At 40.7% G+C, this 11,708-nt stretch overlaps 1 non-coding gene across 1 annotated transcript; it reads left to right on the top strand.

Annotated features, from left to right (window-relative positions):
* The first annotated feature begins 2,590 nt into the window (after positions 1 to 2,590).
* LOC120266199 lies at positions 2,591 to 2,697 on the top strand. Its single transcript, XR_005538041.1, has one exon. It is a non-coding gene; the product is annotated as a small nucleolar RNA R71 (small nucleolar RNA).
* Positions 2,698 to 11,708: the final 9,011 nt, after the last annotated feature.

Below are 11,708 nucleotides of genomic sequence, written 5' to 3' on the forward strand. Positions count from 1 at the left end.
ACAGGACCAGCTCACAGTGGCACTTGCATGCTCTTGTGTATTCTCGGGATGGAAGAGAGCTCTTCTGCAAAGATCCACTCAGGCGTGTGGAAATTACCCACGCCCGTGGGTTTTAGCACAAAGTCATCCACTAGGGCGATTCCACGCCCCTATGTCTTCTGGAGAAAAATCTCTAAGTCTCTGCAAGATGACACACGCTCATGTGGAATTTACCCACGGGTGTAGACCGTCACAAGGTCGTTCACAGGGGAGAGTCCACGCCCTGTGTCCTCTCGGGATAAGTTCGTAGTAGAAACCCATGGCTGTGTGGAAATTCCACATGGCTGTGTATTTTCTCTGGATGCTTTAGAAAACTCTCCAAGCTCTGCAAAAAATTCCTAAACATGTAGATACACTCTGAGCCTGCCTTATCATATAAACTATACCAGGGAAAAACACAAAAACCTCGCTCAAATGACCAACAACTTCGCCATAAACATTTAAGCGCACGATAACATCAAAATGTCCATGAGAAAATCACAACAATAGCATCTAAAAATCAAGACACCAACTCTTAAAGCCTTATTCATGTAAACACTAACTAAAAACTAGGAAAAACAATAAAAACTTGGGTTGTCTCCAAAGAAGCGCTTGTTTAACGTCACTTAGTTTGACATACCTTGTCTTACCTCAAGGGGGTTTAGATGAAGGTTCCCCTCTTACCCATGACTTGGAAGCATGATTATAACCTTTTTAAGGTAGAGGGAGAGTTGTCTAGCTTATAACCACTTAAGGGTTTATCACCCTTATTCTGTTCTTGTGCTTCCCCAATAGCCTTGGGGCATTTCTTGAGGCATCTCCTTGCTCGCTTTATCTTCTGGAGCATCTTCTTCAAAATCCCCAGAGTAGATGGTACCTTCTTTTCTAGACCAAGCATCATCACCTCTTTATTCTCCATTTCTTGGTATAGCAACCCCGCTTACAGATCTGGATTCAACATTTCCTGCACATATTCATGAATTAGTTCATCGGTAGTGTCAAGAAAATAAAGAGTATCATCAAAGTCGAGAGAATGTCACATGGCTTCGGCGAGGCAGTATGTGAGCTTGTCATCTCCAACCCTCAATGTCAACTCCCCACTGTCGATGTTGATAAGTGCCTTAGAAGTGCGCAAGAATGGCCTCCCAAGTATCAAAGCAACATCTGCATCCTCATTGACATCCAACACTACAAAGTCTACAGGAAATATGTACTTTTCCACCTTGACAAGTATGTCTTCAATGATGGCCCTCAGATATCTCACTGTTTGGTCTACCAATTGCAATGTCATCCGAGTGGGCCTAGGCTCTCCCAAGCCTAGCTTATGAAAGAACGAGTATAGCATGCCGTTGATACTAGCCTCCCGAATCCGCCAATACCATCTTTTTACACAAATTGCCAATGTTACATGGAATCACAAAGCTTCCAGGGTCTTTCTTCTTGTTCAGCGTATTTTTTTGCAACATCGCCGAATAAGAGGCTTCTAAAATCACCGATGCACTCTCCTCTAATTTTCCTCTTGTTGGTTAAAAGATCTTTTAAGAACTTGGCATACCAAGGCATTTGAGGCAACGCCTCCACAAAAGGAATGTTGATGTGCAATTGCTTGAATAGACCTAAGAACTTCTTGTATTGCTCATCATTTTGGTCATTCTTCAATCTTGAAGGATACATGATTCTCGGCTTGTATGATGGGGGTGCCATCTCCTTCTTTTTGTTACCTCTCTCCTCAACCTCCACGACCTCGGGTGCTTCAACATTGGTCTTCTCACTTGGAAACCTACCCTCAACCTCACGACCACTTCTCAAATTGATGGCCTTCACATGTTCTATCGGATTAGTCTCAGTATTACTCGGTAGGCTTCCTTGTGATCTCTCCGATAGAGACTTCGCAATTTGCCCCACTTGATTTTCTTAATTGTGCAATGAAGCGGTGTGGTTGCGAAGTGTAGCCTTGACCGATTGGAACCGTGTATTCGATGATTGCACAAATCTAGTCAAGGCTTTCTCTAAGTCGGTCATCCGGGTTTACAAGCCTAAAACTCTATTCTCCATGTTAGGGCCTTGTTGTTGTTGAAAACCCGGTGGTGCTATGGCCTTTTGCTTCCCTTGATTACTCCATGAGAAATTGGGGTGGTTCCTCTATCCTTAGTTGTAGGTGTTGCTATAAGGATTACCTTGTACCCTTCCCGAGTTACCCATAAAGTCTACTTGTTCAGTCAGGGCTGAAGTAGCAATTAAAATAGGACAATCAGATGGCATATGTGAACCCCCACAACAATCACAACTCGTGATCGCAGCCACCCTAGGTGAAGTCAATGTATCCAATTTCTTGGTCAATGCCTCTACTTGGGCTGCTAAGGATGTAACCGCATCAATTTCATGGAGTCCGTCCATTTTCTTCTTTTCCCTTGCATTCCATTGGTAGTTGCTCATGGACATTTCCTCTACCAACTATGGGGCTTCTTCAGGGGTCTTGTTCCCCATTTTACCTCTTGCAGCGGCATCTAGAAGTTGTCTAGTACTTGGATTCAACCCATTGTAAAAAGTCTAAATGATCATCCATTAGGGGAAACCATGCTGTGGGCACTTCCGCAAGAGGTCCTTGAATCGCCCCCATGTCTCAAACAATGATTCAAGCTCCATCTGGACAAACGACGATATTTCATTACGTAGCTTCGCCGATTTCTTCGGAGGTAAGTACCTTACAAGAAAAGCTTCATCTATTTCATTCCATGTCGTGATAGATGCTCGTGGTAAATAATGTAGCCACTGCTTTGCTCTTCCTTTTAGGAAGAATGGGAAAGACCTCTATCTTATAGCATCATCCATAACACCGTTAGTCTTCAGCATGTCACAAACTTCCAAAAAGTTTTTAATATGGTTGTTTGGATCCTTATTAGCCAAACTATTGAACTTTGCTGACTGTTGTATCATTTGGATTAATGTTGTCTTTAGGTCAAAGTTCGGAGTTGTAATCGAGGGCCGCATAATGCTAGATTATGTCCCCAATGTTGACGGTCTTGCATAACCAGAAAGTGTTCTCTATTGTTCATTCTGTTTTGCCATGTTGTCAGACCCTTCAACTTCCACTTTAACTAGATTTGGCGGTTCTTGCATAGGTTCTTTACCATTTCTTCTAAGTGTACATTAAGTTCAGGATCACCTTTAATTAATATCGAAGGGTTCCCTCAGGTCATAACCTGGAGCTGCACCAATATAAAGTAAACAGATCAGAACGATGATAGAATAAAAAGATCTGAAGTAGAATGAATGATGAATGGCTAAGATGACAAAGAGCAAAGTATCTCTAAATATCTACTCCCCGAGCAACGGTGCCAAAAATTTGACAATGACCCTTGTGTGTGACCCACAAGTGCACGAGTTTGTTGAAGTAATAAATCCCAAGTGAGTGGGGATATCATATCCACAGGGAGTAGAGAATAAAAAAATACTAAAATTGTTATTTAACCAAGCAAAGACAAATAATGATTGTGTTGATAAAGTGGAATGTAAGCGGAAACAAAAGAAACAATAACTAGAGGCCCAAGTAAGTGAGAGGAAAGGCAATCAATAGAAGTGGGGTATTCGGACAATGCTCCCCCTAGGACTAATGTTTCAAGTGCCAGACCTACTATTATGCTTCCTAACTAATGCTTAATGAGTTGTGGAAATCCTAAAGTACACGGTCCAAACCTAAGGTCAACTGTGACTAACTCTACACTATGCACCGTGGAGAAATCAATCAGTCTCAATACCTCACACTGCGTACAGTTGCAAGAAGCTCTAAGGATTCCAAGTGATAAACCCTATTCCTATGTGTAGATCTACCTCTTTTATCCAGGCGAAAAACCCATAGTCACAATTAAGCCCCAAATACTAAAGTCACTACAACGCTTTAATCTGTTTCTCTCACAACTAAGCCCCAGAGGAGTTCATCCTTTAGTTCTTCACTCTATCATAACCGCAAAGTACTCTAGGAATTGGAGGTAGGATAAATCACATCGATGGGGAAACGGGGACGCTCCGCAACCTCTCGACTCACTCTCTCAACCCTCTCTAATCTAGCTTTGTCAAACCCTCGTGGCGTGTCACCCATCCACAAAGGTTACCAATATGAACTCTCAACCCTAGTGTCACTCTAAGTGAGAAATCATTCAACAAGTATTCAAGATTGAAACTCAATTAAGAACATAAATTAAGGAAGGCATAATACAAGGTCAAAGAAATATTGACATCGTAGGGTTTACAAAATCAAACTACCCAGTAGGGGGTTTAGCTCTCTATGGAGCAAGATACAATCAATAATGAAGTTGAAAGTAAAAACAAGTAATCCATAGGAAAACCCCCTTAGTATTCGTGTCGATGGTCTTGTGGAGTAGCCTCTTCTTCTCCAAAGGTCCCCTTGTGCGGCCTAGGGCACACCACACCAGATCAGTGCCGTACAAAGCTCGACTAGCAACCTTCTCCCAAGAGAAGCACGGTGTCAAATCCATAGGACCACTCCAAAGACTTGCAAAAGCCTCTCAAAACCCTAGCAGATGGCCTTTCAAAAGATGGAGAGAAGTTGGAGAGAAAGGGTGAAAAAATTCTTCTAAAATCTGGCCGAATCATGGCTTAAATAGGGATGGAATTAGGCATCCACACGCCCTTGTGGATTATCTACACGGGCCTGTGGAATTTCCATACGGGCATGGGGAATTTCCTCATGCCCTATGTGGATTCTCTGGAAACTTGATTTTCGGCCGGATATGAACATTAACTCCTACATTGTATTGCTACAATGACCTGCTATAGTGCTCCACCAAAACACTCCCAATTCCACACTTTTCATCGAGGCAACATAAAAGGGCACACATTTATACCGTAGATAACAACTCTTATTCAATCAAAGTCCTCATTGGTGAAGATCTTGCTATCAATGCACAAGTCGGGATACACAAATGTGACTGTCTTCATGCCCCTCCAACTCATTATAATGACTTGAATACATGGAGGTTGGCACACATTCACGTATCTTAGAGCCCCACTTGTGTCTTCGCATTTGTTCCTTGCAAGATTCCACCAAATAGTGCGTTCACGATCTACTTTTGGCTTCTTTTCTTAATGCTCAGCTTCATAACCCTAAATGCACAAAAGAAAATAAATATACATGTATTAGCACTTAAACCTAATAAAAGTAATGCTCATCGTAAGGAAAGAACACTTTGCATTCTTAACATACAAGCACTTATCAGTGCAAAAGGGCCTTGTTAGCTCAGTGAACTTTAAACTCTCAGCTCCTACCATCTACATAGCTCAAGAATAGCTAACCACGGCTATGCTTCACTCTGTAATGCTTTTTTCTTCCTTGTTTTGCTCTAATTCGCATGTATTCTTCTTTTTCCCATTACAAACAAAATACCCAAAGTAGCACTAAAATATAGAAAATTATTCAGAAAGGCAAGCAAAGTGCATGGAACATATATGTAAATTATGTGTATTGACACACTCCTTGCATGTGTATACCGCAAGTGCACAGGTCATCAAAGTAATAAAATACCTCGGTGAGTGGGTAGTCAAATCAATAGGGAATAGTTGCCTAGAAACACAAGTATTGCTATTTAGCTAGAATGAAAACCAATTTATGAGGTTGAATTAAAGAAATCAACGCAAAGAAGAGTAAAAAATCGGAGAAAGCAAGAGGTGTAAGGAGAGGTAATCGATGGTAAAATGGGGTACTCGGACAATGCTCACCCTAGGACTATTATTTCAAGTACAAGACTAATTTTATGTCTCCTAATTGATGTTTAATGAGTCATAGAAATCACAAGACACACGGTCCAAAAACTAGGGTCAATTGTGACTTGTCCTTTACACAAAGAACTCTTGGAATGTGGAGGTAAGATAAATCACGTCAGAGGGGAAGGAGGATGTTATGCTACCTCTTGACTCACCCTCTCGATCCTATTCAATCTTGCTAAGTCTAACCCTAATGAATTTGTCACCCTTTTAAAGGATTACTGATAAGTGCTTGAGTGAACATGTTTTTATGCATGTTTTACATACATTGAGCATCATATTTTATACGGTTTATGTCTCATTTACGTGTATTGGGTGTTCTTTTATGCATATAGGTTGTGAAGACATTGGGATTTCAAAAGGGGAGGCGAAGATAGGCTATTATGGCATAATATTGGGAGTTCTTGTACAAATCAAGTTGGAAGACACAAGAGGAGTTCGTGTATGAGGAGATGTGTGCCAACTTCCATAGTTTTTGCAAACCAAGTTATTAATGGAAGGGCACAAAAGGCGAGCCATCTCTCCACAGGTCCTCCTCTTTGTAAAGATTTCAAGACCTTTCAAGGCGCATTGATGAAGGAAAAAGCCGGATAGCCTACCATATGATCGTGTGCCCGATCGTGTGGCCTTAAGAGGAGAATGTTCATTGTTGTGCGGCGAAATCATGTGGCGGAATTACGTGAGCCAGATGCTGTAGCATAATTCATTTGCTCACGCGCCCAGCGAAATTCCAGCGCGACCGCGTGGAAATTCCTGCAGCACGCGGCGTGGAAAAATCCACGCGGGCGTGAGGGGCGCGTGACGACGCGTTGTGAGGCTATAAATACACCTTTTGGCCGATTCTAAGGGGACTTTTTGCGGAGCTTTGAGCATAGACATTGAGAGAGGCGGCTAGGGGTTTTGAGGAGAAGGTCTTCGCCGATTGATAGGGAGTTCTTCACCAACTTTGATAGATTCCTTCGACGTCATAGCATTTTTGGGAAGCCATTGGCAACCTAGCTTCGGAGAGGAATCCTTCAAGACGTAGAACTACCAATCAAGGCCAATCCATGCAGTCGAGGGGTTTTCTTTATGGGTTTTATTGCTTTTCATTGTATTCATTATTGTTTTGTAACTAGGCCCATGGAGGGCTAAACTCTAGTAGGTATTTGGGCATGTGAACCCTAAGATTTATATTTTTGGATTGATTCTCTTAATGTTTCTAGTTAATCCGAGTTGTCTTGAGTTTTAATCTTGTGATTTAATTGCTTGCTAGTGTTGTTAATCCTTGTGGTTGATTTACATTGCATGATTTAATACTTTAATGTGTGAGGTCTCCATTAGAGTTAGATTTCCAAGATTAAAGAGGGTTGAGAGGGTGAGCCTTGAGATGGAGGAATGTCCCCTTTCCCTTTCGATTGAGTGTTTCCTATCTCCGTATTCCATATTCTCTTTGCAACCATATTTGGTGTGAGGCGTGAGATTGTTCGATTTCTCCGCGGGACCTTGTAGGGAGTTAGGATCCTTCGCCGGGGAATTAGGGTTGGATCTACATTTAGGAATCGGTTTCACTTTTTAGGTTTCCTTAGAGCACATTGCGGTCATATGGGGTGTGAAGTGTTGAGATTGGTCGATTTCTCCACGGGACCTTGTAGGGGACTAGTGCCTTTTGCTTGGAGACAAGGATTGGTTATCGTTGGATTACCTCGACTCATTAGACTCGATTGTAGAGCATTTAGTGAATCTAGAGCTTCAAGGAAGATCTTAGGGGGATCATTGCCCGGATACCTCATCCTTAGTGATTGAGACTCTTCTACTTTATTTCTTGCATACTCGTTTGCTTTGTTTGCAATTAGTTCACTTCATCATATTAATTGATTCCGACTAGATAATTGAGAAGTGGTTATTACTAATACTTCCGTTCCCTGTGGATTCGACTACCCACTCACCGGGGTAATTATTACTTCGACACCCGTGCACTTGCGGTTTATACACGCATATTCGGACGTGTCAATTACCTAGATAGATTCTCAACCCTAGTGTCACTCTAAGGGAAAATCAATTCAACAAGCACACAATACTAAAACTGAATTAAAACATCAATTAAAGGAAACATAAAAAGAGTCAATGAAACAAAATCATGCTAGTGTTTATAAGTCCAAGCATCCACTAGGGGTTTTGCACTCCATGGAGCAATACAAAGTCAAAGATAAATCAAAGATAAATACAAGCAATCCATAGAGAAAACCCCTTGTCATCCTTGTCAATGGTCTTGAGGAGCCGCCTCGACTTCTCCAAAGGTTCCCTTGTCAAATCTAGGGCACACCTTGCCGAATAAATGTTGACAAAAGCTCCCCCAATAGCTTTCCTCCAAAGGAACATGATGTCGAATGCCATAGAACCACTCCTAAAACCTAGCAAAAGGCTCTCCAAACCCTAGCTATGCTCTCCCCAGAAAATGGGCAAAAGATAGGAAGAAGAACCCCAAAAAAACTCTTAAAGCAGTATTTATATGGCTGAAATTAGGGCATCTATACGGGCATGTGGAATTTCCCCACGGCTGTGTGGATTTTCAGTTCTTCTTTTCCTGTGCGCTATGAACAATAACTACTGCAATGATTTTGTTACAGTAAATGGCTATAGTACTTTGTCGAACTACTTCCGAATTAACTTTCTTCATCAAGGTCACATGATTGGGCACACATCCATGTGGTAGATCACATCGCATCTTCATATAAGTGTGACTGCTTTTGTGCCCCTCCATTTTGTGTATTCACTTGAGCATAATGGAGGTTGGCACACACCCACATGTCTATGAGCACAACTTGTGCCTTGACCCTCGTTCGATCCAGGAACTTCATCAGTAATTGTATCCGCTATCTACTTTTGCTTCCTTTCTTCCAAACTTGTCTCCACAACCTTAAATTCACAAAAGAACACACATACACATGAATGAGCTATAAAATCTAATAAAAGTAATGCTCAATGTAAAAAAAGTATACTTGATATTACTTATACACAAGCACTTATCATGTATAATATGCACTCATCACAAATCATCATTATTGATGTTGTTGTTAACCAAATGGATACTTATTCTCAGATTTTAGGAAAGTAGAGTCCCAAAGCCTGGTGTTTATAATGTATTATAAAATGAAGAAATAAAACAATCACAATACTTAATGTTGAAAAAAGAGAATATAAGTAACTTCTTATTCACTTTATGGGTATAACAAATATGGTTACAAAGCTTTCATTTATTGACTTAAATTTTCATATGAAAGGTCACTTGAATTAAATGTCAAAGCTCTAGATGGGTTATTCTTTTGTCGAAACTACCCCATCAATTCAAAAAAAGCCATCCAATATCAAGGAAGTTACTTTAATGAGTGGGGCACTATACCCAGAGGATCTTATCATAACCAAAAAAAAAATGAAAAAAAAAGTGCACAACAACATCAACAAACATTTGGGTAGAATTGCAATACAAAGTATTTGTCAAGATAGACCATACTGAAAAAAAAATTTTGCAACCAAAAAGATCGTAAAAATTGCATGACAAACATTGTGGGGAAATCACAAAGAGTGAAATTGCAATATGAGAAGATAATAGTAAATATTTATGATAAGAAATATGAAACATGTTTAAAAATCCCAACAAAGCATACTAAAAACAAAGCAATCAAAATGTAATTGAAAGATTTCTATCCACCATATCAACAAGGGGAAAAAATTGGGAGAACAAATTGTAAACAATCCATATAGGGGAAAAGTGCGAAGCAACCTATCCAGTAAATCAAACAAGTTCAGAAAACAAGAGAAATATATAAGAAATAAGAATCTAGTTCAAAAGAACAACACAATATCAGTAAAGATAGACCATGCCTTTCAAAATCTTACATAAAAAAAAAAAAATACAAAAATCCAGAGAGGAAAAATCTCATAACAAACCAAACAAAATAATGTGGAACATGCTCTCCAACAGATCAATAGAAAAAAAAAAGAATAAATTGCATAACAACGGAGATATGAACACCACAAACCATGATATTCAACACAAAAAAAATCAAAATAAATAGATATTATTAGGCAACACAGTGAAGGAAATGGAGTGGAAGAGATAAGTGCTTGTGCGATATGAATGCGAAGCGTTCTTTCCATATGTTGAGCATTACTTTTCTTGGGTTTTTATACAAATATTTGTATTTTTATATTACTTTTATGCAGTTTGGGTTGTGAAATCAATTATGAAGGAAAGAAGCCAATGTGGATCACAATGCACCAATTTTGGATGAAATCTTGCTAAAGTTCAAACGCAAAGATATAAGTCAGGTGCGACATGCTAGTGTGTGTGCCAACCTCCCCGTATTTGAGTTTGCACAACCATTTGGAGGGGCACAAGGGTAGTCACACTCAAGCATTCCGACTTATGCACATAGAACAAGATCTCCATCAACTTATCCGTCATTGAAGAAGCAAAGCGATCCACGGCATAAACCTGTGCCCGTTTATGTTACCTCGATAAAAAGTGGATTCAGGAGTATTTTTTGGCATAGTACTGTAGTAAATCAATGTCACAAACACTGTAGTAGTTACAGTTCACAGGCGGCCGAAAATGACGATTTTAGAGAATCCTCACGGGCATGTGGAAATTACCCACGCCCGTGCGGAAATTCCACAGGGGCTGTGGATTCCCGATTCCAGCCATATTTAAGCCGATTCAGCCCCGATTTCAGCATTCTTTTCTCCATCTTTTCCCCAACTTGAGAGAGGGTTTCGGCTAGGGTTTTGAGAGGTATTGGCTAGGGTTTTGGAGAAGTTCTACGGCTCCGACATCGTCATTCCTTAGGAAGAAGGTTGGTAGGGGAGCTTCCGTCGAGGCGTATCCTATTCCGGACAAGGGAATCCATGGACAACGAGTAGAGGACTTTCCACAAGACCATCGACACGACTATCGAGGGGGTTTCTCTATGGATTCATTGCTTTTATATTCTATTTCTTTGATTGTACTTAGCTCCATGGAGAGCTAAACCCCTAGTGGGTACTTGGGTATTTGTGAAACCCAGGATTTATTTGTTTCATTGAATCTCTTTATTATGCTTTCAATTAATTGATGTTTGTTGTGAGTTCCAACCTTAAATGTTTGATTGTATGAACATTTCCCCTAGAGTGACACTAGGGTTGAGAGTTCTTGTAGGTAACCTTGTGAGTGAGTGACACACCACGAGCGTTAGACAAAACTAGGTTGGAGAGGGTTGAGAGGGTGAGTCAAGAGGTACAGGAGCGTCCCCTTTCCCCTCTGGCGTAATAGCTTCTATCTCCGTTCCTCTAGTTCTTTGCATCCATAATAGAGTGAATGGTCTAAGGGATGACCCTCCGCTGGGGCTTAGTTGCGCGTGCAACGAAGTGACACGTTGAGGTGATCTTAGTATCTAGGGCTTAGTTGTGGGTAGGGACTTTCCACCTGGACCAAAGGGTAAGGTCTATAATTAGGAAGAGATTTATCACTTGAAATCCCTAGAGCTAATTGCAACTCTATTCGAGTGCGAGGTTGAGAGGTTATCTAATCTCTCCTCCGGGACATGTATAGAGTTAGGCATAGTTGACCTTAGATTTGGGAATATGTATTTAAGGATTTCCATGACTCACCATTGCATTGATTAGGAAGCATAATAGGGGGTTCTTGCACTTTGAAACAATTGTCCTAGGCGGAGCATTATCCGAGTACCCCATCTTTATCGATTGCCTTACCTCCTCCTTTACTTTTGCTCTCTTACTTGTTGTTTTTACTTTTGAGAATTGAATCATTGTCACACTTATCACTACTGATTTTTCACATAGCTAAGAAGCGGATTAACTGTTTTTATTCCCTACTCCCTGTGGATTCGATACCCGCTCATTCGGGATTATTACTTCGACAAACCCGTGCA

The sequence above is a fragment of the Dioscorea cayenensis genome, chromosome 7 (genome assembly GCF_009730915.1).
Source record: "Dioscorea cayenensis subsp. rotundata cultivar TDr96_F1 chromosome 7, TDr96_F1_v2_PseudoChromosome.rev07_lg8_w22 25.fasta, whole genome shotgun sequence".
NCBI lineage: Eukaryota > Viridiplantae > Streptophyta > Magnoliopsida > Dioscoreales > Dioscoreaceae > Dioscorea > Dioscorea cayenensis.